Here is a 24,275-nt window from a genome sequence, read left to right on the forward strand (position 1 = left end):
TTTCTTGCAGACCCCATGCAGCCGCTGCCAGGAACTCCAGGTCCTCTCGCCAGCGCGCTCCCCATGGAGCACTGGGCTGGGAGACAGGAGTTTGGGGTTCAAGTTCTAGGTTTTGTGGTTAACCTTGGGCAGTGCTGAACTTCTCTGGGTACCGGGTTCTCCAGCAGAGACATGGCTGTTAAGAACCTGGATCCTAGAGATTGATAGTAGAATTCTAATCCTCACTCCCACTTGACCTTGGGTTTACGTTCCTTACCTCTCTGGGCCTCAGTTACAGTACCTGCAAAATGGAAATGATGATAGTGTCTGCCTCAGATACTCTGAGAAGTATATGAAATATCTGTGGAACCTGTAAAACAGTGCATCTTGTCAATGCTCTAAAATGCTACCTATGATTGTGATTTGTAGGAACACGAGACTTGAAATGGATCAGTGTTTCCTGAACTTCAGTCATGTTTCCCATATCCACATACCACTTCTACTGTTACTTTTTACTTACTGTTTTTTCTTTAAATTCTCTGCTTTTTTTTTTAACTTGAGTTCATCCTAGGCAGTAATAGTCCTGAAATTACTAAACACTATAATGTGTTTCCTAAAACACAATATAATGCATCCAGGTCTACAGCATATGGTCTGAAATGATATTGTGTCTCCAGCACATTGTCACACTTTGGGGACTGTAGAACCAGTGGCTGTGAGCATCTGAGGCCCAGGCTGCTGCCTGCTGGTGGTTCTGATGATGCTCTTCCCACCGGGATGAACAGCGCCCACCCTTCCACTCATCAAGCACTACCCGAGGACCAGCTTGGTGCGAACTCTATGCCAAATGCCAAGATTGCACGATGTAGGTCTTGGTACCCCTGCTATCTTCTTTGAATGGGACATAACCAGCCCAGAGAAAATGGAGTAGAGAGAGCCATAAAATGACCCAATTGCTGAAATCCCACCTTAAAGAGAAGTAAGAGAAGCCAAAACCCCTCTCTGCCTGAAATCTCTGGAGGTGGGTAAAGGAGTCTGTCTTAGCCAGCTTTTGCTGAGTAACAACCACTCCAAACTCAGTAGCAAGCAATAATAAGCATTTATTCTTATACCCACAGGTGTGCAGGTTGGCTGGGGTGGTCTGCCCCCTGTGGGTCCGTTCACTATGTGTATATTCTTTTCCTGGGGAGCTAGCTCAGAAGGTCCCAGAGGAAGCAAGTAGAAACACACAGTATCTCTTAAGGTCTAGGTTTGGTACACTGTCCCTTCCACCCATATTCCTTTGGCCAGAGCAACTCACAAACCATGGAGGTCAGGAGAGGGCATAAAAATTTGCTGAAGAATATAGTAATCTACCACAGAGATTATTCCTGTTTACTCCCTCAACCTACATTTACTGAGTGTCTATTCTGTGGAGTACTCTGCCATGTTGGAGGAGTATACATGTAGTAACAAATGATGAAGATGATAACATCTAACCCAAGTTACGGTGTGTATTAGGTTCTAAACGAATATGCTAGTACCTCTGAAGTGCTGACTAGTGATGAGTATTTCATATAGGTTATCTCATTTTATTCTACAGTTCCCCCACTTCCCTGTTGAGCAGGTACAATCATCCCAGTACAATACTGTCAGCCTATTAAATGTTTATAATCTTCTGACATGAGGAAGGGGAGGGGTGGTGAAGGCACAGCCGTGGAGGAAGCCGTGCACAGAGATCATCCCTGATGTGGGGGAAAGAGGCGGACGTTGCACCAGAGAGGCTCAGATTCAAATCTGTTGTGTGTTCATTCCCATGTACACCTCGTGTACTGTCTTGGATGTTAGCTCTTCAAGCACCCACCATGTACTAAGACTTGAGCATGGTACCTGGCCTGCCATAGTTCATCTAAATCACTAACCCTCTGCTTTCTTGAGGTTTTTGAATGTTCTTTTCTGTGCAGAAGATGATAGGCCTGTGGTCCCAGGTGAAGAACTCTAATTATTCTACCGCCTCCTTGTTCTCTTTCATTCCCTTTTAAAACCTTCATCCAGTGGAAGAGGTGTTTTTCTGTATGTTTGTGCCAGTGTCAGGGTCAGAGTCTGACTCATATTAATTACACAAGGATTGCTTTTTAGATGGATGAGAGAATGAGGATGAAGGTGTTGGTAGTATCTTGTTTGCATGTACATAGGGTCACAGAACTTTTGGACTGGATGAGATAGGAAAACTCACATAGTCCTACCCCTTTTTCTTATAGAAGATAAAACTGGGACCTATAGAGGTCAGTTCACTTGCCCAAAGCAGATGACTTATGCTCAGATACAATTAGGTTTCATTCTCTCAGTACCTGGTTAAAAAACAGTGTTCATTCTGACCTATCAGTTTCAAGGTTCATGTTGCAAAGCTGAGTTTTCTTGATCTTCATAGCCAAAGCCAAAGCCATGGATGATACATATGCCAAGTCTCAATTGCAGAACCATCGTGGTGTGGGTCATTGAGGGCAGAACCCGTGTCCTCTCTTCCCCCAGGTCTCCCCTTTCCACTTTGTCCCTCAGTCCTCACCCAGAGCTGTGTGTACAGACTGCTGACAATGCAGGATGGTTGGGGCTGAGACAGGGAGGGACATTTGTCAAGCCAAGGTGTCAGGTCAAGCCAAGGGTGGAAGGCAGTTTAGGGTTGGAACAGGGGAGGAGTTTGTTCCTGCAAAGTCCTGGAAATCTTATTTGGAGCCATTCTTCTATTCTTAGTTTCGAAGGCACTTTGTTCTCTGGTGCATTGTTTCAGCAGCAGCCAGGAAATCAATCCATGCTCAGGGTCAGCACTGGCCTGGTTCCTGCCTGTGGCCGCCCAGGTGGGAGGTGTACTGGTTTGTTTCAGGGCTGATACTTCGTCACCAGGATCATCGCCGCTCTTTCTCCCTTTGTTGTCCACCCTGTCTGCGCAGCACAGGGAAGGGTGAGGAGGAAGAAGAGACATAGTGAATCTAATAGTAGCTACACTTATTTCTGTGTAAAAAGGAAAATGCTAAAATCCAGATCTCAACAACAAAACACTGTGTCCTCTGAAGCATTGTTGTCCAATAGGAATAGAATACGTGCCATAGATGTAATTTTAACTTTCCTAGTAGCCACCTTCAAAGAGGTAAAAAGAAATAGATGAAGCCAATTTCAATGATGTATGTAATGCAGTACATATATCCAAATATTAGCATTTCAACATGTAATCAAAATAAAAATTATTAAGGAGATGTTCTACTTTTCTTTTCATAGTAAGTCTTCAAAATCCAATGTGTGTTATATACTTAGAGCACCTCTTAGTTCAGTCACCACATTCAAGTGCTCAGCCACACATGGCTCGTAGTAACCACACGTGGCTCATAGTGGCCCCTGGATAGTAAAGATCTAGAGCAGAGCCATTCAACAGAACTTTTTATTGATGGTAATATTTTATATCTGCCCCACCTCCTACGGAGGCCATTTAAGTCTACATAGCTACCTATACCTCACAGCTATCATATTGGACAGTGCAACTGTTGAGATTTGGTCTTATTAGTGAAATACGGATTTAAACTTCACCAAGGTGTTATTTTTCATTTACCACATTGGTAGAGATGAAAAAGTTGGATAACACTGTTTGGCGAGGGTACCAGGATATTTCTTGCCTAGCCAGTAGGAGAATAAATTACAATGGCCTTTATAAAGGGAGGACAATTTGGCAATGTTTATCAAAATTACAAACATACATTCCCTTGAGCCTAGCAGTTCCATTCCGGATATCGCCGCCTTCCACTTGTGTAGATCGGTTTGCATAGAGGGATATTTGCTGCAGCAAAAGATCAGAAACCACATACATAGCTAGTGAGTAGGGGACTAGATAAATAAGTTACAGTACATTTTAAAAATATAATATGCAACTATTGGAAAAAAATGAGGCCGCCTGGCCGGTGTGGCTCAGTGGTTGAGCATCAACCAATGCACCAAGGGGTCACCAGTTCAATTCCCAGTCATGTCACGTGCCCAGGTTGTGGGCCAAATCCCCAGTGAGGGGCATGCAGGAGGCAGCCAGTTGATAATCTCTCTCATCGGTGTTTCTCTCTCTCTCTCCCTCTCCCTTTCTCTCTCTCTCTCAAAAATCAATAAAGAAAAAAAATTTTAAATAAGGCCAATTTTTATTTGATAGTGTAGAAGGCTGTTCAAAATATCATGCTGAACAAATGTAGAGCAGTGCATATAATATGATGCCATATCAGTTAAAGAAATTACTTGCTTTTTTTGGTTTAGAGCAGCTCTGGAAGAATGTAAAAGGAACTGATCACAGTGGTACCACCTGAGGGAAGAAGGGATGGCTGGGGTGGGAGAGAGGCCTATTTATCATTGTATGGCATACCCTTTTGGAACCTAATCCCATGCACTGGAATTATCTGCTTAAAATATAAATATGTAAAACATAAAATGACAAAACTGTAAGGGAAGGGTGAATCAGAGAAGGCTTCCTAGAGGAGGTGACCTTCACTGAATTATAATAATGCATAGGAGTCCTTCTGGCAGCAGGAAGGCTGAGGCTGAGAGGCATGGACAAACAGGACAGGTTCCGACATCTATGTGTATCCAGTGGGAGACAGAGTACTCAGTGTACAAAGGAGGGTAGTAATGGAGTTTGGACAAGCACTGGATTGGCCAAATGGGAGGAGTTTTGTGAGCAGAGTTTGGATTTAACTCTCTGAGCCAAAGGCAGCCGTTGACCATTTGAAAGAAGTGGTAGATGACATAACTGTGTGAAAGAAAACTTTTGGCAGAAGGGTAGATGCTTTGAAACAGTGGTTCTCAGTGTGATCAAGGACCCCTACGAGTCCCCAAGATCTAGAAACTATGTTATTACAAAACAGATTTTTCTTCATAGTGTCAACCAAGATAACAATCACAGAATGATTGCAGAGGCAGGTATGTGAATCCAACTGTCTTCTATGCAACCAGACATGAAGAGAGTTGTAAAAGTATGTAACAATGCTTCTCGTCTCACTATGCATTTTGTTTTGGAAAATATAATTACTTTTCATTGAAATACAACAAGTAGATTAACAGGTATTATACTATTATTTTTAAAAGAGAGAGTACTGTTTATGTGCATGGTTGAGTGGGCCTTCTTCCTTCTTGCCAAACCCTGCCAACATGGTGTTCAGGTGCTTTGTGGAGGTTGGCCCCGTGGCCTATGCCTCCTTGGGCCTTGTGCCGGGAAGCTGGTCATGACTGTAGATGGTATTGATCAGAATAAAGCTTTAGTTGATGGACCTTGCACTCAAGTAGGGAGACAGGCTATCCTTGCAAATGCATGCAGCTCCCTGTCTTCATCCTCAAGTTCCCCACGGTGCCCAACAGAAGAATCTTCAACAAGCCTGGCAGAAGGCAGATATCAATACAAAATAGGCAGCCATGAGATGGGCCAGAACGATTGAAGCCAGAGAAAAAAAGCCACCTGACAGATTTTGATCATTGCAAAGTCATAAAGACAAAGAAAATGAGGAAGCGAATAGTCAAGCTTGAAGTTAGGAAGCTTCAAAAGGCAGCCCTCCTGAAAACTTCTCCCAAAAATACACCTGCTCCTAAAGGTGAAACTACTGCAAAGGTTTCAGCAGAAAAGGTGAGCACTGCAGGCAAGAAGGTTCCTGCTTTAAAAGCTGCAGGTCAGAAGGCAGCACCTCCGAAAGCTCCAGCCTAGAAAGCACCTGCTCCGAAGGCATCTGGCAAGAAAGCATAAAAGCATAGAGGCCATTATAAAAGTGTAATGGCCCTGGCTGGTGAGGTTCAGTTGGTTGGAGCATTGTCCCATGTACTGAAGGGTTGTGGGTTCAAGTCCCAATCAGGGCACATACCTAGGTTGTGGGCTCCATCCCAGGCATGTTCAGGAGGCAATTAATGTTCCCCTCTCCTCCCCTCCCCTGCCTTCTCCTCTTCTTTTCTCTCTCTCTTCCCCCACCCCTAAAATCAATTAAAAAACATATCCTCAGGTAAGGATTTTTTTAAAAAGCAATCATGTTTTTTTTTTTTTTGGAGAAAAAGGAGTAATTTTTAAATTTCTCAATTTTATTTTCTAATACAGTCGTCCCTCACCACTTCGCGCTTCGACATTCGCGGCTTCACTCTATCGTGGTTTTTCAAATACTACTATATTGAAAAAACATCGATAGAGTGAAGCTGAGAAAATCGAAGCGTGAAGTGGTGAGGAGCGACTGTATATAAATAAAGAATCCTACTTCGCGGAAATTCATTTATCGCAGCAGAGTCTGGAACTGATTAACCGCGATAAACGAGGGCCGACTGTACTGTAAATATTGCTGTAACCCACATAAACAAAAGCTCTTTGGCACCCTCAATGATTTTTAAAGTATAGAGGGATCCTGAGATTAAAAAAAAAATTTAAGAACTGTTGGTCTAGACTAGAGGCAAGGAGGCCCCATGTGCTTTTGATTCTGGTTGGGTCAAAATAAACCCAGGAAGCAAATGCAGCTATCCAAACATGACTCAGGGCAGAGGTGCAAGCTGGCAGTGCTGGAGCTGGTGTGCATTTTACGTGTCTGAGTGCAGCGAAATGGTGAGAGCAGATATGTGTGAAAGAGGGAGCTGGATTGATGGATCGGTTTTGACTGGTGGGAATGTTGGTACATGTCCTGTGCTCTGTTTCTGCACTAATAGATATTGCTGTTATTTCAGTCCTTTGCTGTTATAAACATCCTGAACATCCATGTACAAGTTTCCACCCATGTGCAAGAACTGCTCTAGAGTGTCTCCATATAAGTGGAACGTTGAGCAGTCAGGCAGGTACATCTTCAGCTTGGCTGGATGATGTCAGGTTGCTCTCTAACCGAGGACCCTCCCTCCAGCCCTGTATGGGAGTTCCCATTTCTTCAGCCCTTAGTATTGTCAGACTTCTAAATTTTGCCAACCTGATGGGTGTGAAAGGGCATCTGGTTGTTTTAACCGCAACTCTACCATCACTCCTACACCCACCCCCTACCTTGGAGTATAAGATACTAAACTGACTTGTAGACAGTTCAGGAAATCTTTACCTCAAGGAAATGAGTGTGTGTAAGTGTGTGTGTGTGTGTGTGTGTGTGTGTGTGTGCGTGCACGCACACACATGTGAAAAAAACAGAAGCAGGTTCTGTATTCTGGTTCCCTGGGTGAGGCAGGAGTGAAAAATTGGGGTGCTGTTCTTTTTTTTTTTTTAATCCTCACCTGAGGACATTTTTCTATTTTTTGTTCAGGTAGAGTGGGAGGGAGAGAGAGGAACAGAGAGAGAGAGAGAAACATTGATGTGAAAGGAACACATCGAGTGGCTGCCACCCGCACGACCAACCAGGGCCGGGGACAAACTGCAACCGAGGTACGCGCCCTTTAGCGGTAACCGAACCCGGGTCTCTCCGGACCGCAGGCCGACGCTCTAACCGCTGAGCCAAACTGGCCAGGGCGGGGATGCTGTTCTTTATTTTAGATAGAAATCACCTGGTCAGTGTTCTTGTTCTTGTGTTTGTTGTTCTTTGGGGCCAGTTGGATCTGCCCTGAAGAAGAAATCAGGTCTTTCCCAGCATTGCATGGCCTGGGCTGAAGTTTGAGGAAATGCCCAGTCTGAGGCTTTAAGCCAAGACCTGAAGCATAGAGCAAACAAATGTAGTGTATCAATTGCCTTCTCTGGACTGGCCACATGTCCTCCCCTGGGCTAGGCCTCTCCAGCCAAGACCTGTGCAGGTGCACAGGGTCCTTCCTCTGTTCAGAAGGGCCATGTGCGTGGTTTAACATTATTCTATAGCTGTCTTAAAACTCAATTTTTGGATAAGAGGCCCCACATTTTCCTTTTTCTCTGAGTCATTATACAGCTAGTTCTGCCTAAAGCATCTTTGTGTCTCTCAGATTAAAAAGGGTGTGGGCAGAGAGGTGTAGCTCCGTGGGTGTCACTGTCCCCCTCACTCTGTGCAAGGCCTGCTATCCCCCACATGAGCCCCAAAGCACTCGGTTGAAACACTCATTTTATGCATTTTTATCTTTTTTACTTCTCTCCCTCTCTCTCTATATATATGTATGTATGTATGTATATATATATACACACATACACACACACACACAGATTTATATAAATATACATACATACTGTCAATCCTCATTATTCATAGATTTCATATTTGCCTACTTACTGAAATGTATTTGTAAACCCCAAATCACTACTCACAGCGCGTTTGCAGTTGTTCACAGACATGAGCAGAGCAGTGAACAATCTGAGTCACTTGGTGTGCACATTCCCTGCTGAGGCCGAACCAGGCAACCCTCAATGTCGTCTTGTTCCCGTTCGCATACTATAAACAAGTGTCTTTCTCATGGGCTGTTCGGTTCCATGCTTTTCACATTTTTCTGTGTTTGGTTGATTGCACTGTTTCAAATGCCCCCAAGTGTTGTGCTGAGCACAGGAGGGCTGCGCGGTGCCTTACAGAGAAGGTGCGTGTGTTAGATAGGCTTCCTGCAGGCACACGTTCTGTAACTCACCGGTGGCCATGGGTTCAAAGCTAATGAATCAACATTATGTATTAAATAAACACACATAAAACAAGACCCATGTCGTAAAACGGTTGATGAAAATATTGTGACCAGAGGCTCACAGGAACTTAACCCTGTATTTCCTCTAGGAGCAGTAGTTCAGTATTCACTAACTTATTGTTCACAAAGACTTACAGAACTTAACTACCGAGAATAACAAGAACCAACCGTGTGTGTGTGTGTGTGTGTGTGTGTGTGTGTGTGTGTGTGTATCTTTTCCTCACCCTTGCTCTCTTTCCTTTTTAACTCTTTTTCTTTCTTCCTCTAATCCCTTGCATTTTCTGTTCTCTGTCATTGATCATTGGTCTTTCTGGCATTGGCCTTGAGTCCTCAAAAGGTACCCAGGGAAGGTGCTTTTGTCCATTTGTTCAGTACACATTTGTGCAGTGCAGTGGGCCATGCTGGGACCTGAGCACAAACCTTGTGTTTCAAAAGTATCACCTAGAGATGGGATTATCGTAATCCATCATTTTCAGGCACATCGAGAACCTCATATTTATTTCTAGAAAGTATTTCCCAGTCTCTGCCATTGTCACTGCACACTTTCCTCCCTGATACAGCAGTTTTTTTGGCCACATGTTTTCATACATGCAGACAGTATTGGAAGGAAACTTTAGAGGTCACCTGGTCCAACTGCTTTATCGTACAGGTAATGAAACTGAGATCCAGAGAGGGAAAGTGAAACGCCCAAGGTCACAGAGCCAGTCCGATGGCCTTAAAAAATAGACAACAACTAGTTAATAATTGTTCCCCAGTTGCTCTATTTTACTATGTATGCATCAGGTAAGAGAGAGATAACATCAGTTGTGATCTGGCAACTTCTGATAAAAATATATAAAACAGACTTCTGCAAATTGTGTACGTTGTAATCAAGCCAGAGAAAATATACAAATACATATTTAAAAAAACTATTTAGGTTGAAACTTTTTTTCTTTCTTACAGAAGCATTTCATAGATATGTTTGCAACATAGAGGTTTTTAAAATTCTTTGTTTGGGTAGTTTTCACCATCAAAATATCTTTTATAATACATGCTAGAGTGGGCATCACTGGGTCCTCATGATATGTAGTATAGCTTTGAGAGCCAGGACTGTGACAACAGAGGGGAGAAACCTCCCACAAAGCTGACCAGGAAACAGATCCTGCAGACCTCGCTTCCCGCTCACTCCCCAAACTTAAGCCTCCACTCCCTCCCCTCCCAAAAAGGGAAAAACGTGCCCAGTAAAGATAACGTGCCCATCCTCAAACAAAGCCTGGCTAACTCTTGGGTCCCCCAAGAGCTCCCATTTCCTGTAGCTAAAGTTAGACCTATTAGATACGAATTTCATTTTTAATCCATGACTGGGCAGACAGGGCTACAAATCCTCTCCAGAAATGATGGGACAAAGGAGGAGCCCCTCTGCAGTCATCCCAGGGGAGAGGAGATCAGGGTATTGCTTTTTCTGTACTTGCCATGAGCAGCAAAAATTCATGGGACAGTTACTTTGTGTAACAGTCATGAGACTGAGTTTCCACAAAGAAAGTGTTTCCTAAACCTCACTTATCTGTGAATCACCTTTTACCTTAGCCACATAGAAAACTACTTAATATTTTCTATAAAACAAAACAGGGTTTTTTTATTTACTTATTTATTTTTTTATCCTCACCCGAAGACATTTCTCCATTTTTTGTTCAGATAGAGTGGGAGGGAGAGAGATTGAGAGAGAGAGAAACATCGACGTGAAAGGGACACATTGAGTGGCTGCCACCCACACGACCCAGCCGGGGACAAACTGCAACCGAGGTACATGCCCTTAGCGGGAACCGAACCCGGGTCTCTCCAGACCTCAGGCCAACGCTCTAACTGCTGAGCCAAACCAGCCAGGCACAAAACAGGTTTTTAGTGGGAACTGAACCCGGGTCTCTCAGAACCACAGGCCAACGCTCTAACCGCTGAGCCAAACCGGCAAGGGCACAAAACAGGTTTTTAAAAAAATATTTATCTTTAATGGAAAGTTTATATTATCATGATTAACAAAACCAATATGCTTGCCATAAATAGAATATAACTATGAAGATAAATAAATAATAGACAAAACAATGTGACTAAATTCTAGAAGATGCTGTTGCACCCTGAAAAGAAAGATTGAGGTTGGTAAGCACTGAGGTTGGAAGGGTGTTAAAGGTGAGGAGCTTTTCTTCTTCAAGCTGAACAGGGAATTAAACAATGTAATAACTTTCTCATGTGATCCGATGCTGGGTAAATCTTGTTGAAGCAGACTCCCCCAGTGCCCTACTCATAGCCCCTAAGCTCACTCCAGATGCTACCTGCAGAGTCCCCTTTACCCATCTGTGACTTCCTGTGTCCTTCTACCTGAGGGGGTGTCCAGCCATGAGTGGAGGAGCCCCTCTCCATCAAGGAGAGGCAGGAGCTGGTGGGTTGAATACTTCCACCTCCTCATTCCTCAGTGGGAAATTATGAGGCGTGTCCTACAGTCTGTCGGGGGTCCTCGGTGGGTTGGACTCCAGCTGCCCACAGCTGTAATCTGCTGGCTCCACACCCTTTCATGGCTTCCCTCTTTTCCCCGTCCCACTGCCCCACTTCCCACAGGTCTTCTTGGCATTCATCTTCCATGTAAACAGCTAGACCTAATTTCTTCCCCCAGGATCTGCTTTGCACAAAACCCAAAACTCATACTGCCTAACATGATCTCACCACTGTGGCACCAGGCCTGTCCTTTGGGAAACGCTACCCCCAGGTATACACCCAAATAAGCAGCTTATCATTTTCTTTCTTTCTTTTTATTTTAATTATTTATTTATTTTTTTTGTTACAGATATGTCACCTTTTTTACGCCATTGGCACCCCCCTCCCCACCCCACCCCCGCCCAGTCCCCGACTTAGTTGTCCATGTCCATTGGTCATGCATACATGCATATCAGTTCTGTGGTTTATCTCTTCCCACCCCCCACCCCCTCTTCTGAGGGATGTCAGTCTGTGCCCTACTTCCATGTTTTTGGGTCTACCGTATTCCTCAGACTGTTATGTTCATTATATTCCGTATATAAGTGAGATCATGTGGTATCTGTCTTTTTCTGCTTGGCTTCTTTCACTTAGGATAATACTTTCCAGGTCCCTCCATGTCGTCTCAAAGGATAAGAGATCTTTCTTTCTTACAGCTGCATAGTACTCCATTGTGTATATGTACCACCGCTTTTTTATCCATTCGTCTACTGATGGACACTTGGGCTGTTTCCAGATCTTAGCTATTGTAAATAGTGCTGCTATGAACATGGGGGTACATATATTCTTCCTGATTGGTGTTTCAGGCTTCTTAGGGTATATTCCTAGAAGTGGGATCACTGGGTCAAATGGAAGTTCAATTTTTAATTTTTTGAGGTAACACCATATTGTTTTCCATAGCGGCTGCACCAGTCTGCATTCCCACCAGCAGTGTATTAGAGTCCCCTTTTCTCCACACCCTCGCCAACACTTGTTGTTTGATGAGTTGTTGATGGCGGCCATTCTGACAGGTGTGAGGTGATACCTCATTGTTGTTTTAATTTGCATCTCTCTGATGATTAGTGATGTTGAGCATTTCTTCATATGTCTCTTGGCCATTTGTATGTCCTATTTGGAGAGGTGTCTATTCAGCTCCTCTGCCCATTTTTTTAATTGGGTTCTTTGTCTTCCTATTGTTGACTTGTATGAGCACTCTATATATATAATGGAAATTAACCCCTTATCTGATACATCATTGGCAATGATGTTCTCCCATACAGTGGGTTGCCTTTCCATTTTGATGATTGTTTCTTTTGCTGTGCAGAAGCTTTTTAGTTTGATGTAGTCCCATGTGTTCATTTTTTCCTTTGTTTCTGTTGCCTTAGGTGATGTATCAGTGAAAATTCTGCTCCGTATGATGTCTGAAATTTTGTTGCCTACATTTTCTTCTAGAATTGTTATGGATTCACGGGTCACATTTAAGTCTTTTATCCATTTTGAGTTTATTTTTGTGTATGGTGTAAGTTGATGGTCTAGTTTCATTTTTTTGCATGTAGCTGTCCAATTTTCCCAACACCATTTATTAAAGAGGCTGTCTTTACTCCACTGTATGCTCTTGCCACCTTTGTCAAATATTAGTTGAGCGTATTGCCTTGGGTCCATTTCTGGGTTTACAGTTCTGTTCCACTGGTCTATATGCCTGTTTTTGTGCCAGTACCAGGCTGTTTTGGTTACCGTCGCTTTGTAGTATAATCTGATATCTGGTATTGTGATCCCACCTACTTTGTCCTTTTTCAAGATTGCTGTGGCTATTCGGGGTCTTTTTTGGTTCCAAATGAACTTTTGAAGTATTTGTTCTAGTTCTGTGAAGTATGTTGTTGGTATTTTGATGGGGATTGCATTGAATCTATAGATTGCTTTGGGTAGTATGGACATTTAAATGATGTTAATTCTTCCAATCCATGAACAGGGTATGTGCTTCCACTTTTTTATATCTTCCTCTATTTCTTTTTTCAATGACCTGTAGTTTTCTGCAAACGGGTCCTTTACTTCTTTGGTTAAGTTTATTCCTAGGTATCTTAATTTTTTTGGCGCGATGGTAAATGGGATTGTTTTTTCAGTTTCTCTTGCTGTGAGTTCATCATTGGTGTACAAGGATGCCGTCGATTTCTTGACATTAATTTTGTATCCTGCTACTTTGCCAAATTCATTTATTAAGTCTAGTAGATTTTTGATGGAGTCTTTAGGGTTTTCTATGTATAATATCATGTCATCTGCAAATAATGACAGTTTCACTTCCTCCTTTCCAATTTGGATCCCTTTTATTTTTTTCTTCATGTCTGATTGCTGTGGCTAAGACTTCCAGTACAATCTTAAATAAGAGTGGTGAAAGTGGACATCCCTGTCTTGTTCCTGTTCTTAATGGAAATGTTTTTAGTTTCTGTTCATTGAGTATGATGTTGGCTGTAGGTCTTTCATATATGGCCTTTATGATGTTGAGATATGATCCCTCTATTCCCACATTGCTGAGCGTTTTTATCAGAAATGGATGCTGGATTTTGTTGAATGCTTTTTCAGCATCTATTGATATGATCATGTGGTTTTTATTCTTCATCTTATTTATGTGGTGTATCACATTTATTGATTTGCGAATATTGTACCAGCTTTGCATCCCTGGAATGAATCCCACTTGGTCATGGTGGATAATTTTTTTATGTATTTCTGGATCCGATTTGCTAATATTTTGTTCAGGATTTTGGCGTCTATGTTCATCAGGGATATTGACCTGTAGTTTCCTTTCTTTGTAGTGTCTTTTTCTGGTTTTGGAATTAGAATTATGCTGGCCTCATAGAACGTGTTTGGAAGTCTTCCTTCTTCTTGAATTTTTTGAAATAGTTTGAGGAGAATGGGTGTTAGTTCTCTTTTGAATGTTCGGTAAAACTCCCCTGTGAAGCCATCTGGACCTGGGCTTTTGTTTGCTGGGAGAGTCTTGATTACCTCTTCAATTTTCTTAGTTGTTGTTGGTCTGTTCAAGTTTTCTATCTCTTCCCGGTCCAGTTTTGGGAGACTGTGTGTTTCTAGAAATTTGTCCATTTCGCTTAGATTGTCGAATTTGTTGCCATATAGTTGTTCATAGTAGTTGTTAACAATCTTTTGTATTTCCGTGGTGTTGGTTGTTACTTCTCCTCTTTCATTTCTGATTTTGTGTATTTGGGTTCTCTCTCTCTGTTTCTTGGTGAGTCTAGCCAAGGGTCCATCAATCTTGTTGATCTTTTCGAAAAACCAGCTCTTTGTTTCATTGATCCTTTGAATTGTTTTTTTGGTCTCTATGTCATTTATTTCTGCTCTGATCTTTACTATTTCCTTCCTTCTACTTGCTCTGGCATTTTCTTTTTGTTTGCTTTCTAATTCTTTAAGTTGTGAGGTTAGACAGTCAATTAGAAATTTTTCTTGTTTTTTGAGGTAGGCCTGTAGTGCTATGAACTTCCCTCTCAGAACTGCTTTCGCTGCATCTCATAGATTTTGTGTTGTTGTATGTTCATTTTCATTGGTTTCCAGGAATGTTTTAATTTCTTCCTTGATCTCCTCGGTGACCCATTCACTGTTTAATAACATGCTATTTAGCCTCCATGTGTTGAAATGTCTTTGCATGTTCTTGTTGCAGTTGATTTCTAGTTTCATGCCATTGTGATCTGAGAAGATGCTTGATATGATTTCAATCTTCTTGAACTTGTAGAGAATTAGTTTGTGTCCTGTCATGTGGTCTATCTTTGAGAATGTCCCATGTACACTTGAGAAGAATGTGTATTCTGTAGTTTTGGGGTGTAATTCTCTGTAGATATCTATTAAATCCATTTGGTCTAGTGCTTCATTTAGAGTCTCGTTTCCTTGCTAATTTTTTGCCTAGAGGATCTATCCAGTGCTGTCAACGGGGTGTTGAAGCCCCCTGCTATGATTGTATTGTTGTTGATTTCTCCTTGGAAGTCCTCCAGAAGATTTTTAATATATTTTGGTACTCCTGTATTGGGTGCATATATGTTTATCAAGGTTATATCTTCCTGTTGGATAGATCCTTTCAATATTATGTAGTGGCCATCTTTGTCTCTAGTTATGGTCTTCATTTTGAAATCTATTTTATCAGATATGAGAATTGCTATCCCAGCTTTTTTTGCTCTCCATTTGCTTGGAAAATATTTTTCCATCCCTTCACTTTCAACCTATGTGATTCTTTTGTTGTGAGGTGGGTCTCTTGTAAACAACATATAGATGAATCATGCTTTCTTATCCAATCAGCTACTCTGTGTCTCTTTATGGGAGCATTCAATCCATTTACATTTAAGGTGATTATTGATATGTACTTATTTATTGCCATTTTTGTTTAGTGTGGTTCTATTTTTCTTCCCATTTCTACTGCTAATTACAGCAGTCCTTTTAACATTTCTTGCAGTGCTGGTTTGGGGCTAATGTATTCCCTTAGCCTTTTTTTTGTCTGGGAAGCTCTTTATTTGGCCTTCTATTTTGAATGATAGCCTTGCTGGGTAGAGTAGTGTTGGATTCAGGTTCTTGCTTTTCATGACTTTGATTACTTCCTGCCATTCCCTTCTGGCCTGTAGTGTTTCTTGTGAGAAGTCAGCTGAGAGCCTTATGGGGTTTCCTTTGTAGGTAACCTGTTGCTTATCTCTTGCTGCTTTTAGGATTCTCTCTTTGTCTTTAATTTGTGGCATTTTAATTACTATGTGTCTTGGTGTGGGCCTCTTTGGGTTCTTCTTACTTGGGACTCTCTGTGCTTCTTGAACTTGAATGCCTTCTTCCTTCACCAAATTAGGGAAGTTTTCTGTCACTATTTTTTTGAATATATTCTCTATCCCTTGCTCATTTTCTTCTTCTTCGGGGACTCCTATGATGCGAATATTATTACGTTTCCAGTTGTCCCACAGTTCTCTTAAGCTGTCTTCCTGTTTTTTAATCGTTTTTTTCCTTTTGTTTTTCTGATTGGTTGATTTTTTTTCTACCCTGTCTTCTAATTCACTGATCCGGTCCTCAGCTTCCTCTACTCTGCTTTTTAAACCTTCCAATGTGTTTTTCATTTCTGATATGTCATTTTTTATGTCTTCTTGATGGTTTTTATTTCCAATTGGCTTATTTTCAGCGTCTCTATGTCCTTACTCATGCTGTTCAGCTTCCTCAAGATCATGGCTCTGAATTCTAGCTCTGTTAACATGCCTAATTGCTCCACATTGATCTCATCTTCGGTGGAGGTCTCTTGCTCTTTCATTTGGCTTCTGTTTCTGTGTTTCACCATTATGGCTATCACTGTGGGCTTTGGAGCCTGTCAAGTTTTCCCTTGGGTGTTGGTGTTCTGCTGTTTGTGGCTCCCTATCCTGGGTTTAGATGAGCGAGGGAGGACCCACGTTAAACACCACTGTCAAGTCTTCCTTTCCAGGTTAAAGTTGCTAGCCCAGGAAAGGTACTGTTATCCTCCAGCTTTTTGCCTGGAGGCTAGCAGTCGGGTTACTTGATAGTTTTGGGTTGTCAGTTGATTGAAAAACTCCCTCAGGTGCTCAGAACACAGGGGATTTCAGGAGGGTGGGGCAGATGCTGGTTGTTAATGAGCCTCAATTAGCATTTCAATGGCCCACAGGGTGGGGTTGGATCTCCGTGGGAGGGGCTGCTGCCTCTCCTCAGAGCCCTGGGAAGGAGCAATATGGTCACCGTCCTGCCTCGCTGCACTCAGCAAAAGCTCTGAGTGCCCTCCAAATCCTGAGTGTCCCCACACAGTTCCTGTCCAGTCTGCCCTCCCTCTGCCGGATCCCAAGGTGAGTGGCTGTGGCTGTTTCAGCCTCTGTCCCGGCTGCACTGTGGGGCCGCCTGGGAGTGAGTGTAACCCGAGGGCGCTGCTCCCAGCTGAGGCCGCTGCCGAGCTGCCGACCATGGGCTCCCAAACCCCGTCTCGCGCCTTCGCAATCCTACCGGGATGGAGTCAGTGTCCCTGGTTCTATGGTCCTCGCAAGCTGCTTTTCTGTTGCTTTTTCCCGTCGATTTGTCTGTGTTATAGTTGTAATTCCAGTTTGGTTCTGGGAGACGGTCTGTGTAGCTCCGTTCACTCCGCCGCCATTTTTCTCCTGTCTCATTTTCTTTCTTTAAAGTTCAAATTTACATTAATTTTTTTTTTTATCCTCACCCGAGGACATTTTTCCATTTTTTGTTCAGGTAGAGTGGGAGGGAGAGAGAGGAACAGAGAGAGAGAGAGAAACATCGATGTGAAAGGAACACATCGAGTGGCTTCCACCCGCACAACCGACCAGGGCCAGGGATAAACTGTAACCGAGGTACATGCCCTTAGCGGGAACCGAACCCGGGTCTCTCAGGACCACAGGCCGACGCTCTAAACGCTGAGCCCAACCGGCCAGGGCTACATTAAATTTTTTAGTGTTTAACTCTTTCTGCCATGTTTCCTAACTATTGGTGTGGTGCTCTGTTCTGATGAGTAACATCGTTTTCCATGTTTGCTCTTCCTCCTCCAATACGGTATTGCTACAGTTTGCTAATAAACTTTGTGTTCCCTAATTTGTCTATAAAGTCAATTCACTGTGTGGCATTTCTTGGTTGTTTGCCAACATGAGCTGTCCAGTGAGTAGAATAGCACTGTCCACCTGGGTCACTCAAAGTAAATGTTCACTGATGAATCATTGACGAGCTCTGGCTGAAACTAGGCACACTAGTGTTGCCAAACTCAGAGAGTCACTACCTGGCAAGCTTTTGCAACATCCTGAAAAGAACCAAGAGTTCAAAATGAGGGAGATTAAAAAGGCACTTCTGCAAGATGGAGCTTCTGTTTAGGCCCGAGTCCCATTAGTCGTTTCAAGGCAGAACCAAAATTCTAATGGGGAGAGGATTTCTTGTCTTCAGGTTTGGTTCCACGCCTAGAATGTCTGGTCCCATGAAACCTAGACTGTTCAGGAAGTGGTGAAGTCCAGGATGTGATACAGCCTAGGATATATCAAAGAGTCAGAAGTAATTTTAAATGACATGGGATCAAGATCTCCAAGAGGAAGGGAAGAATGTGGCCAGCTTCATGGACAGCATTCTGCACTCAGAAGACCTCCATGCTGTAGGCACGTAGACTTGCCTAATAAATATTTGTTTAAAATTCGGGTGAATAAGTGCTTGGCAGTCAAACTTGCTTTGGGTTTTAGGAATGGTGGTCTCAGGAGCAGCACATGGGCTCAGCATGTGTATAAATCAGAAGAGTCCCTGTACATTCTCTCTCTTTCCCAAGACTGGCTACGTAATTTGTGGGGCCCAGTGCAAAATGAAAATGTGGAACCCTTGTTAAACATTATTAGGAATTTCAAGATGGTGACCACAAACATTAAACAAAGAAATGGTGACATTTTAGTAAGATTAGTCTGAAGAAGGGCCATGGTGATGGTGAGAGGATTTGATCTGGTTGAGAGCCATCCCAGAATACTTCCTTCACAAGGCTGACATGAGCAGCTTGAGGAGCAGTGACCTGGAAGAAAGAGGGTAGTGGAGAGGGTTCCAGGCAGAGGAACAACCTGTGTAAACACCAAGGGAGCAAGAAAAAGGAAGAACTGGGATTAGAGGAATCAAGCTCAGAGCAGAGGGAATGAAGGCAGAGATGAGAAGTGGATCAGGACCTGACTTTGGTCTTAGAGTAAACTAACAAGTCCTGAGGAATTCAGATCTTGGCTAAAAATAATGTGAAAAAAGAAGAGTAAAATTATTCACCCCTATTTCTCTCCTCAAATGAACTGAGAAGGAAAATTGTCCTGGTATAATTCTTACCCTTATTCATAGGAGATGATGTTTTTCCATATAAACAATCACATGCATGGGCACTGGCCAATCAGAACAGGCATCGGGTACTATGTGCAGGACATGTGGGAGGAGAGAACTTGAACCTTTAATGATGAAAGGTCTTTAGAAGCTATCCTTCCCCACCCATCCCCATCTTTGCTTGGCTGGCTCCGTCCTATCACTTAAATGATCCTCCTCTGAGAAACCTCTCTGACCATTGTCTAGGGGCTCTGCCCCTACCTGCTTTCATATTACCCTGGTTTACTGTCTTCATAACACTTAGCACACGCTATACCTAGCTTGTTTATTTGTTTACTGTTTTATCCTCTCTGACCCCTACTGTTCCTACTCTACTATATTCTTCCTGAGGGCAAAGACTGTATCTCTTTGTTGACCAATGTATGTACAGTAGCTCCTACAGTGTCTGGCATATAATAGGTGCTCCATAAAAGATTTGTTGAATCAATGAACCTATCTAGTGAAATTCCCTTTTCTGATTCTCCTTTTGTTCCTGGGTTTCTATTGTAAAAATTCAGCAATACTGTGGGCCCAAGAATAAAAAATGACATTTTTATGGATGGCATGTCTTGGTGTTTTAGTCTTTCTGAAAAGAAACTGTATAGTTTTATACTTGCCATTTGGGGGTAGGTGGGTTAATTTATTCGTGTCAGTCAACAAACATTTGTTGAGTTTTTTCTATGTGCTGGGTTAGGCCTTAGAAATGTCCAGAAAAAGTCTGGACATGAAAGAATTCTATTCTTGGTAAAACCCTGATTTCCTGGGAAATGGATTAAATGCTGGATAAATATTCTTTGAGTCTGCAAAAATCCAGACCTCGGTTTCAGACTTTAGGATAAAAGTGATTGGGATGGGCTTTGAAGCAAAAATCAGGATTAGAATATTTAGCACAAAGTGCTCTCCCCCTCCCAGCAGCCATTTGTGGCTCACCACAACTTTTGCTTTTTACTCAAAACTTGACAGGACATGATAGTGCTACTTAAAGAAGGGATGTTCTGAATACCTGCATGTCCCTGGCGTTTGGGGGCCTTTTGCCTCCCTCCTGTAATTTGGGGTTGTGGTGAGGCCCTCCTCCCCTTCCAGAGACAGCTGCAGAAGGAAAATGTCCCTCTAATCACAGTTGACATCTTTCCAGACACCGCATCAAAATGGTAACTGGCTTTCAAATTACTGTTCTGATGGCTTCTCTGCAGCCTATTGCCAAGAGTGTTATTTCAAGTGAGTCAAGACTACTGCTCTGAAATCTGGTGGCCTTCTCTGTGCTCATGAGCTCTGGCTGGACAGGGAGAGGGGTCTTTGTCACATGGACAGTCTATGGCTTCTCTGGAATTGACTCCGGGGCCAACGTTGTGAGGAGCTGTATTAAGAGACGTTGTTGGTATATTCAAGTACACTGTTCTGAGAAGGGTATTCATTATTACACGGTTATTTTGCCTATGGCTGTTTCTTTCTTACAGAGAGGAACATCTTTAAGGTTAGATAGCCTGTTGTGAGAGTTTCCAGTTTTGTTTGAGATAGAGCAGTTTTTTTTATCAAATTCTTAAAATATATTCTTTTTGGGCTTAAGGAATTGTGCTGCAGCTACTACCAACCACATTCTGCTGCAGCGCCTGGGCAGACTCTCTGCCTTGCAGGAACACTAGGCCTGTGGGCACCACGGTTTGGCAGTTCCGGTAGAGCTGAGCCCTCGACAGGAAGTGCAGGGAGGGCCTGGTGTCCCCTGGCATTGAGTGCATATCAATGCCCTGAAGAGGAACAGATGGGCATGGGATTGTTTACAACCTTTTTTTTTAGGACAGGAAGGGGATGTATGTAAGTTATTTGTAAATTTACTTTGTTTTACTTTTGGCAATGTTATTTATTTAATTTTTTTAAAGGTGAAAGATTTATTCTCTCTGAAGAGAAACAAGAGCATGGCAATATTATTTTAATATAATTTAAATTTACAGAAAAGTTGCAAGTCTAGAATACGATATCCTGAATACCAAAGCCAGAGTCACTGATTACTTACATTTGGTCCCATTTGCTTCATCCTTCTCTGTCTTTCTTTGTCTCTCTGTATCTCTGTCTCTTTATATATGTATATAGAGAGAATACACACACGCACACAAACAAATATGTGTATTTAACATATGAGTGTAGATTATTTTCCTTCCTATTTGAAAATGGGTTGCAGACATGATGTCCCTTTAATCCCCAATACTTCAATTCAGTGTGTATTTTCTTAGAACAAGAGCATCCTCTCACAGAATAATTATCAAAGGCAGGAAACTTAGCATTGACAAAATATATTAACCCGTCCACCATTTATTTTTTAAATTTACCAACTGTCGCAATAACATATTTTATAGCTGTTGTTTTTGCTGGACCAGACTCCAGTTCAGGATCACACGTCATCACCTTTACCTCCATGTCTCTTTCGTCCGGCACAGTTTCCCAGGCTTTCTTCGTGTTTCTTGGTTCTGACCGTTTTGAAGAGTAGAAGCCAACGCTGTTGTATAGTTTCCCTCAATGTGGGTTTATTAGATGTTTATTCTTTTTTCTTCTTTCAATTTTTATTTATTTTTATTACAGATGTTTCTCCTTTCCCCCCCTAGGCACCCTCCTTCCCATCCCACCCCCTACCCCCCTAGCACTGTTGTCTATGTCCATTGGTTATGCATACATGCATGTTTCTTCTTAAATAGATTCAGAGTATGAATTTTTAAAACTTATCTGGAGTGATGGGAGAATATTGTTTTTTTTTAGGCTTTGGCTCAGGCATTACCAGCTCTGGGGTCTTTCCAGATAGGAAAAGGCAGGAACATAAATGACTGAAGAACTGAGAACCTATAAAATCAGGTTCCCAGCATAAGCACATTTGAATCTGAATTGTGCAGGTGGACCATCTAAGTTGATTGGTTCCGTGGAGTAATTCTCTAGAAAGTAAGCAACTATTTGGACATTCCCTAAACTATATGGATTATATTTTTGTTGATAAGGGCTTCAAACCATTTCATATAGAAATAATTTGTAATAAATTGGAATTCATTATGATGTTAAAATAAGTGAGTAAACAAATAAAAGAGGGCCAGGGGAAGTACCAGTATTAATAATGTTTTATGAACCCAGGTTGCGATTAATTCAACTCAGTATACTTGAGATCCAGTAGAAAAGAATATTACAATTATTAGAGGCCTAGAATAATTTGCTCTGGTTAATTTGATTTTATGCTTTTGTTATATCCCATTATTGAAAATCTTTGGGACTATGAATCCCTTCTCCACTTTAGATTGGTACCCATAATGGAGTTTTTCTAGAACAATATTTCTGGACAGTATACTTGCCAGCCATCTGCCCTGGGTTGACAAGTTTTCTGTCTTCTCTCCTGCTCCTCTGGCCTTGAGGACTTTGGAGGAAAGATGTAAATGTTTGTGAAATGACAGTGACTCTGCCTGTTGGTTGCTTGTCAAGGCTGGTGGTGGCACAGGGGGCTGGTTGGGTCTCCTCCTCTTCCCACTTGCCTGTGGAATGTGTTTTCCTTCCCACAGAAGAGGAAGACCTTTCCTTGGCCAGGAACTCATCTCTATTTCCAAATTGGTGTGGGCCCCATGTTCAGTGGCCAAATTCAGTAATTGGGGCTTTTCCTGGCTTACCAAAATCAAGTTCATGGGGAGGCTTTCCTACATTTTATGTGTATTTTCTCCCTGATTTTTCCCTCTGGTGGCTGCTCTCTCTTGCTGTTACTGCTCCTGTTGCTACTACCACTAATAGTGAATACTTGAGTAGTTACTGTGTGCCAGGCATTGTGCTAAGCCCTTTACCCACATTGATCCATTTAACTCTCACAATAGCCTTTCCATTTTATATTTCCATTTATGAAATGGAAATATATTTCCATTTATAAAATACTATTGTGATTTATAAATCACAATAGTATTTCCATTTTATAGAGAAGGAAACTGAGGTTCTGAAAGGTGCGGTGATGTGCTTACAGTTCTACAACAAATAAATGGCATAACCAGGATGGATGTGAACCCACCAAGTCTGACTTTAGAGCCCACTTGGCATCTTCAAACCACAGTTAATGGAATCTGAGTGCAAAATGGCTTACTATGCATGTTAAGATTTTCTTTAACAGTAGTTCAGAGAGTACAGTGATTTCCAGGATCTCTACCCTGTGAGCACATTGAAAAGTCTTGAAAAGAACAGTGCTCCTGGATGCTGGAAAAGAGAATATTTTAAAAATAAGGAGAAACAAAACTCCGGCAGTGTATTAAAAATAGAGTAGGGGGTCCCTCTCTCGATTCTCTTGCTTGCCCCTGGAACTTCAGAGAGAAGAGAAACAAAATAGGATCCTTTCCCTGCTCAGAGGTGAGTTTAGAGAGTCAAGTTCACACAATCCTTTTGCTAATCTCTCCCCCAAAAAGGGCGCAGATGAAAGCCGAGGCATCAAAGACTCTGAAACCACCAAAGCTGTTCACCAGTGAAGAGATAAATCAAAAAGGTTTGCAATCTGGTTTGAATTTAATAATTATAAATGACTAATCAGGGCAATTTGCCATTAGGTTGGGAGCTGCACTTTCTCTATCAGTGCGTCTTTGCTCCTCTGGTCACTTGGTTATTAAATAGAAAGCCCTCTGATTAAATAACAGGGCTGTTCTGACACCAATCAATTCAATCTTGGCCATTTAAAATTGTCAGGCCTTGCATTTGCTGGGTCTCTGTGAAAGAAGATGTGACTGAAGGTATCCAGAGAGCGCCCCTTTCTAACCCTGTGTGCCGTGGGTTGGAGGAGGGTCAGGCTAATCCTGGGTCCCCTGTGCACCTCCTGCAGAATCTCCCATCACCAGTACCCACCTGCCTGCCTCTCAAAGTCAAGTAACAGAACAGCAGTGACAATAGTAGTAATAGTAAATATGGTAATAACCATGGTAGCAATAATAATTGTATTTTTAAATCTCTTGCCACTTGGCTGGCCCTGCTCTAAATATTTTATCTCCATTAATCCTGGAAATAACCCTACGATGGAGAAATCAAAGCTTATAGAAGAGTTTAATAGATACATACATGCCACACACCTACAACCTGGCCCATTGTAGATCCTCAGTTACTAATTGTTGAGTGAATGAAGGGATAAAAAAGTAGCTTGCTCAAGGTCACACCAAGTCACAAATCATGGAGCTGGGTTTTGAACTCAGGTCTGTCTCATTTATGCTCTTAATTTCCTTGAAGTATGTAGGTAAATACATCCTGAGCCTTTTTATACTGTTGTCAAACACATGATTTTAAACAAATATTGACATTTACTTTATTTTAATTATTTAAATAAAATATACATTGTTTTAAAACAATATAAAGGGAGAAATAGCATTGTGTGGCAGAAAGGTGAGTGGTTTGGGAATCAGGCTGGCCTAAACAAAAATCCCCTC

At 42.2% G+C, this 24,275-nt stretch overlaps 1 protein-coding gene and 1 pseudogene across 2 annotated transcripts in view; both read left to right on the forward strand.

The window, feature by feature from the left end:
* Positions 1 to 24,275, forward strand: part of ARHGEF3 (Rho guanine nucleotide exchange factor 3) — a 286,293-nt gene that overhangs the window by 111,706 nt on the left and 150,312 nt on the right. The window lies entirely within an intron of this gene.
* Positions 5,131 to 5,716, forward strand: LOC118632915 (annotated as a pseudogene).

Source organism: Molossus molossus, unplaced genomic scaffold (assembly GCF_014108415.1).
Source record: "Molossus molossus isolate mMolMol1 unplaced genomic scaffold, mMolMol1.p scaffold_m16_p_18, whole genome shotgun sequence".
In the NCBI taxonomy this organism is placed as follows: Eukaryota; Metazoa; Chordata; class Mammalia; order Chiroptera; family Molossidae; genus Molossus; species Molossus molossus.